Source organism: Strix uralensis, chromosome 11 (genome assembly GCF_047716275.1).
Source record: "Strix uralensis isolate ZFMK-TIS-50842 chromosome 11, bStrUra1, whole genome shotgun sequence".
Classification (NCBI taxonomy): Eukaryota; Metazoa; Chordata; class Aves; order Strigiformes; family Strigidae; genus Strix; species Strix uralensis.
Window position 1 is genome coordinate 1,799,567 of NC_133982.1, and position 7,071 is coordinate 1,806,637.

Genomic DNA, 7,071 nt, shown 5'->3' on the forward strand with positions numbered 1-7,071 from the left:
GCACAAAGCAGTTCCCCAGCGTAATGCATGGAGGACCCCGATATAGAGGAAAGCAGGGTTATTGTATGTTTACAATACAGTTGTGTCAATCAATCAAATTACTCACGTTAAAGGTGGGATAACCAGGTACTATTGCTCGTGAAATCAGTATATCCTTCTCCCACGCATATGGTGTGGACATATGGTCAGTGGCGTGTTAATCTTCATTGTTCTAAGCCCATGTCCTGTGTAGATGGAGTGGTTTTATACTAGATTCAGGTCCATCCCTGTTATGGCCATGGTTATATATCTGAGGCTTTTTTTGAAAGATGAATCTCGTATTGTTTTATTGCCTGCATGGGGTGTTCTCAGACACTGAGAGCTGGTTCAGGTTGGCTGTTCAGGTCATGTTGATCCTGAGGTAAAAACTCTTAGTCGTAGGCAGTGTTCATTCCTCTAAGCATGTTGCATAGCAGTGCTGTAGGCAAGGTGGTTTTCCTGTCTCCCTGGGAACCAGGAACATTATGGAGTCGAGTTCAATGGCTGCCGCACAGTCAGTTGCAGATAGTCCTAAACTGGATTGTGGCCCATAGTTGACAAGATCAAACCTGTGTAGGGAACTCCCAATGGATTCCATCGCCTTCAACGCTCAACCACAACAACCTGCTCCATCCTCCTCTGCACTGTTGATAACATGCCCTGTGCAGTGACACTCAGCTCTGTGGGAGTTTCACATCCAGGCTTCAGTCGAAGTCCCGTGACTCAGATTTGCACGGCTCAGGACAGGTACCAGGATTACAGAGTCTTATGAGGCTTAACTACAGGGTCTGTGGCTGCAGATCCCAGTGCCTTGTCCTCAGCCACGAATCTGAGATATCCTGCCAAGGAGGAATGGCTTCACTCCCTATCTGGACTTGACTGCTACCAGGGAAGAAGGGAACATGGCTCTGGTGAGGATAACCAGGCATGGTGGTCATTTTGAAGTGGGCTATTAGCCCCCGCTTTGCTTCTCAAATTTACCTGAGGGATACTCCAAACCTGCTGAGAGCAGTAGGGTGGGGACATTCCTGCAGGGAAGATGGTGACCTCCCGGCACCACCTCCAGCCTCATGGGAACATAGCTTGTTCTCAATCCCTGAACAAAGACCACGACTGCTGTGCACGTTCTTGGTGTGTAGTGGAGATAGTTTGCGAGAGTGGGAGAGATCTATGGAAAGTGCAAGGTAGAGCCTGGCTGAGGAAAAGTGTGGAGGGGCAAAATGAGAATAAATGGGAGGTGTGGATGACTTGGAGGGAGACAGGAGACAGCTTGTGTTGGTGGAATAGGTTTGTCTAGACCTTTTTGCCAACATTGTCAAATTCCTGAGCATGGACCAAAAATATTAAACAATAGACAAAAGCATTCATTTCCAACGTTACATGAAAGTAGCCCCTATTCCCCTTTGGCTCTGGAGCAGGGACATTTGGAAAGTGGTTTTAAGGAGTTAAAGTGGAGGTGGTACATGTGGTAATACCAGTCTGCATGCAGAGCAAGGCAGGGAGACGGTTTCAGTCAAGAGGGTGAGCATGAGGAGCAGCTTGAAGAGGTGTATGTGTGTGGTACTGGAAGAGGGAGGCCAGCCAGTCTGTGAAGTGGAGGAGCAGGAGGCCGTCCAGGCTCTGAAGTGGAGGAGCAGGAGGCAACGCTGCCCACAGGTGTGCTGGTGGAATAGTGCTGAGCACAGCTGCCTTCCAAGCAGTTGACCCGTCTTCATGATTCCTGGCCAATGCTGGCAAACGGCTCTTCAGCCTGGCTCCAGGATGGGTGCCTTCACATCTTCTGCGGGCAGGCTCTTCTGCTCAGAAACCACCCAGCTTTCCCCTGGGGTTTCAAGCCACGGTCCTCGCTTCCCTGCAGCCTTGAGACCAGCTGAGACCAGTGCTTTCTGCCTGCTGGGAGGGCTCCAGGCTTGACTCTTCACTGCAGTGCTGGTACGGGAGCCAGGAGAGAGGCTTTTTTGGCCTGGCACAGAGCTGCTCCTGCTGCTTCAAGGATTGTGAAGTCCTGACCTCCTACCTGAACTTACTCACAGTGTGTCTACGATGACCCATGGGGGGAAAATGTCACTCATAGTTAACCAGGGTGCTTGCACTGAAAGCACTTCAGAGCTGACTTGAGGTGTCCCTCAAAGCTGAATTTCACTGTGACTGGTGGCCATGCTCGCCATGAAGAAGGCAAAGTGAAAAAAGCAATCTGTATTATGATAAAACAGTTTAAATTCCCTTGTTGAACCCAGACACTACTCTGGGATCTCCATGTAGATTAGCCTTATGAAGGTGGTACACAGATGCATATTTTCGATCTTTGGTGCTATGAAGTAGGAGCACAACATTTCAGATGAAAGAGGCAAAGGCTGAATCACCAGTGAGATCTTGGCAAGCGACAACTGCTAGGTGTTCAGATGCTTCATGAGCAAGGAATGTTTGTGGCCCCACGGGGCTCGGGGACACAGCATAAAAGCCTGCGCTGCTCCAGGCTCTGCATCCTCCTCTCTTGCCTCCCTTTCCTCGAGGAACGAGGTAAGCCTGAGTCTACTGCATCTCTCTCTCTGTGGGCTGAACTGCTGTCATGGTGGCTGCTCAGGTTGACACTTGGGCTGCCTCGGCCTGGCCCTGCAACAGAACTGTTGAAGGGCTGTCACCTCTTTCCCTTTTGGCGGAGGTGGCTGGGGAGGCCTGGGAAGAGGGGGTTCTTCAAGCAGAAGGGAATCAATGGGGCTCAGCTGCAGGGAGGCCTGCCCACCAGAATTTGCACCTGCAGCAGATGGTCTCTATCCAAATGGCCAGGTGCATCCAGTGCCTTCAAGATCAGCACTGCGCGTTCTGGAGGTGGGCTGTGATCAGTGTTTCCACGGGGGCTTCAAACCCACTGTGCTGGGTCCTATCCCTACGTGGGTCAGCCTTCCTGTACCGTGCAACTCGGAGGGTACAATGAGGGTCATGGGAGATGTAGGCACAGTCTGAGCTTTTAAAGCATACAGTGTCCACAGAGAGAGCTGAGGAAAAGAAAGACAGGCTGATACTGAATTTGGTGCTTCCTGCCTGCTCTGTGTTTCAGGTTTGCCTCCCTCACCGAGAGATGTCTTGCTGCAGACCCTGTCCCCCACGCCCCTGCGGTGCCTCTGGCCCAACCCCACTGGCAAGTAGCTGCAGTGAGTCCTGTGTCGCCCGCTGCGCTGACTCGACGGTGGCCATCCAGGCCTCCCCGGTGGTGGTGACCCTGCCGGGCCCCATCCTCACCTCTTTCCCCCAGAGCACAGCCGTGGGATCCTCTCTGTCGGCTGCTGTTGGGAGCTCCCTCAGCTCCGGGGGGGTTCCCATCTCTTCTGGGGGCTCCCTTGGCCTGGGAGGGTCAGGGCTGTGTCTGCCTCCCCCCCGCTGCAGTATGAACTGCTGAATGCGGCAGGTCATCCCTTTTGGAGCAGGCTGGAAGACAAGGACCCTTCAGCAGCAGGAGCGTGGCCATTGCTTGAAGATGGGCTGGGTGTCCTCACCTCACCTGGCAGGAGGGACCTGTCTCCACTTCTCATCACTGCACAGCAGGCCTTGTCATGTCTCCTGTGGCTCTGCTTTGCTCTGAGCTCCTCGAGAAAAGGTTTGTTCTCTTCTGCTTTACTGAACTTCCTTCTGCTGAGGGGAGGGTGCCGGAGTTAGGGACTGCTCTTGGTGGCATTGCCACGACTTGGAGCAGGATGGAAAAAGACAAATAGTTTGTGTGGAGCTTGTCCTTGAGAAACGGGCCATTCTCTGTGCCTCCCTGAACCCTGCAGATGTGTTTCTTAGTCTCTGTTCTGTGCCACTGCATTTCCTCCTTCTCATTAAAGACTTTGTGCAGCATAGCTGGAGACCCGTGGTGGTTTGTTCTCATCTTCAATTGGCCAAGACCTCTGCAAGGAAAAGGTAGAACCTGCTCTCTCCCATGACAACAAATCTATCCCCATTCTTGGGGCACTGTTAGTTGTCGGTTGATCTCCCTGGACCGATACCAGAGCAGCCAAAATAAACAAGCAGGTAAAATAGAGACAGAAAGTTCTCCATGAATGGAGATGTCAAGAACCAATGGACAGGGTTGGAAATACAAGTAAAGCTACACACAGTAACCCTGTCTTAGTCTGAGAGTGGTCAAACATGGTAAAGGTGTTGCCCAGGGACTATTGTATAGTCTCCATGTTTGGAGATGTCTAATATCCAACTAGACAAGGCCCTGAATTGCCTCCTCTACTTGACTCTGCTTTGTGCCGGGCTTGGACTGCATCATCTCCAGCTCAGGTGTTGTGTGATTGGGTGAGGCTCTGCTGGATGTCGTCAGCCAGGAGCAGCCATCAAGCACAGTGGAGCAGAGGAGGGCTGGGGACCAGTGCTCAGGAAAGCTGCAGAGGTTTGGTGGTCAACGGGTAGGAGAAGGGGCACTGATGTCAGTCCCAGGGCTGGGAGCACAGGAAAGGAAGGAAGATCAAAGTGCATTAAAGAATTGACCCAACAGAAAGGCTATTAAGCCTTTCTTAAGCTGTAAGCATGCTGAGGAAAGGTTTGAGGGAGCCAAAAAGTTGAGGTCCCACTGAGATTTGAACTCAGATCGCTGGATTCAGAGTCCAGAGTGCTCACCATTACACCATGGGACCTCTTGCACAGATGCTGCCATTCCCCTGAGCCCACCGTTGCTTAGCCTTATACTTCTGGCTGAGCCTGGCACTCTTCATCTCCCTGGCCATCACCACTTCCTTCAGGGCCACTGGGCTCTCACTACTCAGAGGGCCTTTCAAGGGAGTGGCAGAGCTCTTTGTGCAAATGCCCTGGCATACAAGACCCAGGATGGTAACCTCTGAGATTCTTGATTTTGCTTGATTAGACCCAGTTATGAAGTTTCTAGTAGAACTTCTTCAAGCTTGCACCTCACAGGGTATTTTCATGGCCCAGCAATCGGTGGTTCAATCCTTGCATTTGCGGTCTCTGCTGCTGACTCTCTTCACCTCCATGGTGGACAGTCTGTCAATCTGCCTGTGTAACTTACTAGCTCTCCTGTTTCTCACCTTGTAACTCATACTAAGCAGCCATTAACCAGATATCCTTACTCTTGGTTGCCGTCCTAACTGAACTCCTGACCTTGCTGAACAAGGCAACCAAGCGAGAGGGCAGGGGATGAGGTTCAGCAGAGGGAAGAGCTGGCAGGAGGAGGACCCATAGTAGCTTGTTAAGGATTGCACGAGCTGGACTGCCTTCCTCTGCTGGGACAGTCTTGGTTGACTTCAAACCCAGGTCCTTTCGTCCAGGACATGCTCTCCCCTTGTGCACCAAAGTGGCCTCTCCCTCAGTGAGAACATCATTTTCCCTCCGGAGGCTGCTCCAGACTCAGTACATTGCACTTTCCCTCATGCTCTGGGACCAGCACACTGTCTGCCCCAGAAGGGTCCATGCACACATCCGGGTAAAGCTGCACTGGTGCGATCCTCCTTCTGCCATGGTTTGAGTCTGTGTGTTGAGAGCAGGACCCTTCCTCCCAGCAGTCAGACAGGAGGAAAGACATGTGGGGACACTCTATCGGATCTCAGACTTAGCCTGGGACACTGAGGACACAACCTCCTGGTACCTTTGCACTGCCCAAAGCACTGGGCTGGCATCTGGTACTTCTGAACCCACAAGACAGACCACGCTGCCATGCCCAAGCCTAAGACATCAACTGGCAGGTTATATTCAAAGGGCACATGAGAAACACCTAGTTGCTGGAGAAGGCTTAAATCTCTACAGAGTCACAACTCTGAAAGCATGTCCCGGAGAAGCAGCATTGCTGAGGGCTTTCCTCATCCATCCCTGTGGTCTGCAGGACTGAGCAGTGTGGGAGGAGTGTCTGGGAGCAGCAAGAGCAGGGCTGGACAGCCCTACCCCATGCAGATGCTCTGGCGCAGCAGGAGGAGGGATGTATCTTTTGGGGCTGAGACAGTGTTTCCCCAAGCAATGGAAGGTTTTCCTGGGGCTCTGCTAGTCTTGCCCAGCACTCAGGGAGAAAGGATTCTGGGCCAGTGGGTTGTGTGGGCCAGTGCAGGCAGCTTCCCTGCTCAGGCCATTTTGTCCTTGGTTTCCCTTCTGGCAGCATGGCTTGATGGGGCTGCTGTGGTCCCCAACCTTTTTGCTTCCCCGTGGGCATGGCAAATGTTCCTCCCACTGCAGCCTTCAATGCTGCTCCTCCCTGTAGAACACTGCAGGTAGGACTTTCCGTGTCCCCCTTACAGGCTTCAGTGGGCAGCCAGAGATCTCTCAGAGATCCCCAGCCCCTGGGAGCTGCAGCTCAGGCCCCACCAGCTCACACAGGAGGCCAGGCCACTCCTGGGTCCTGCACTCCCGAGGTCTTTCTGGCTGAGGGCAGGCCTTGGAAAGCCAGAGAGCCACCTTCACACAGCGGAAGCCCCCTCACTTTCTCTTCTCCAGGCTGAACAAACCCAGATCATTCAGCACCTCCCTCAATCATGATGTGCTCGGGCATGCTCTCGTACCACCTTGTGCATGTCCCCTCCTCCTGATAAGTGTCCTGACTGCGGTCCTTCTGAAAAATGCCATCAGTGCTCATGCAGCCTGTGGTGGAATGGTGTGCGGTTTCCCTGTCCAGTCAGAAACGTTGGAGAGAAATGTCCCAGAGCCTGTGATGTCCCTGTTGGCTTCATAGGGGTGGACCTTTACTCCCACCTGCCCCTCTTCCCACTGGTTGCTGGTTGCATTTGGTGGTGAGGAGCTGCCAGTTCAGGGAAACTTGCTGGGTTGAAACCCTGCTGCTCAATGCCACCTCCTGGACTGGCAGCCATAGACTGTGCCACGGAGTCTGAAAGAGGGAAGGATGCATCTCAGGGGCTCTTCAGCTTGGGGATCAGAGGGCAGGGTAGCTCCCTGATGACTAAAGAGAGGGAAAAGTTGCCCCAGTTTCCAGAAAAGGGGAAGAAGGACTCTCTGGGGAACCAAGTAAAGGTGCTGATAAAGTGGAGCAAGTTCAGTGGAGCTGCCCTAGGATAGACCTGGCCTTGTGAGGAGGGGCTGAGGACACGAGGCTTGCTTAGCTGGGAGAAG

At 52.9% G+C, this 7,071-nt stretch overlaps 1 non-coding gene across 1 annotated transcript; it reads right to left on the reverse strand.

Annotated features, from left to right (window-relative positions):
• Positions 1-4,568: 4,568 nt before the first annotated feature.
• Positions 4,569-4,640, reverse strand: TRNAQ-CUG (transfer RNA glutamine (anticodon CUG)). The gene has a single exon. It is a non-coding gene; the product is annotated as a tRNA-Gln (tRNA).
• Positions 4,641-7,071: the final 2,431 nt, after the last annotated feature.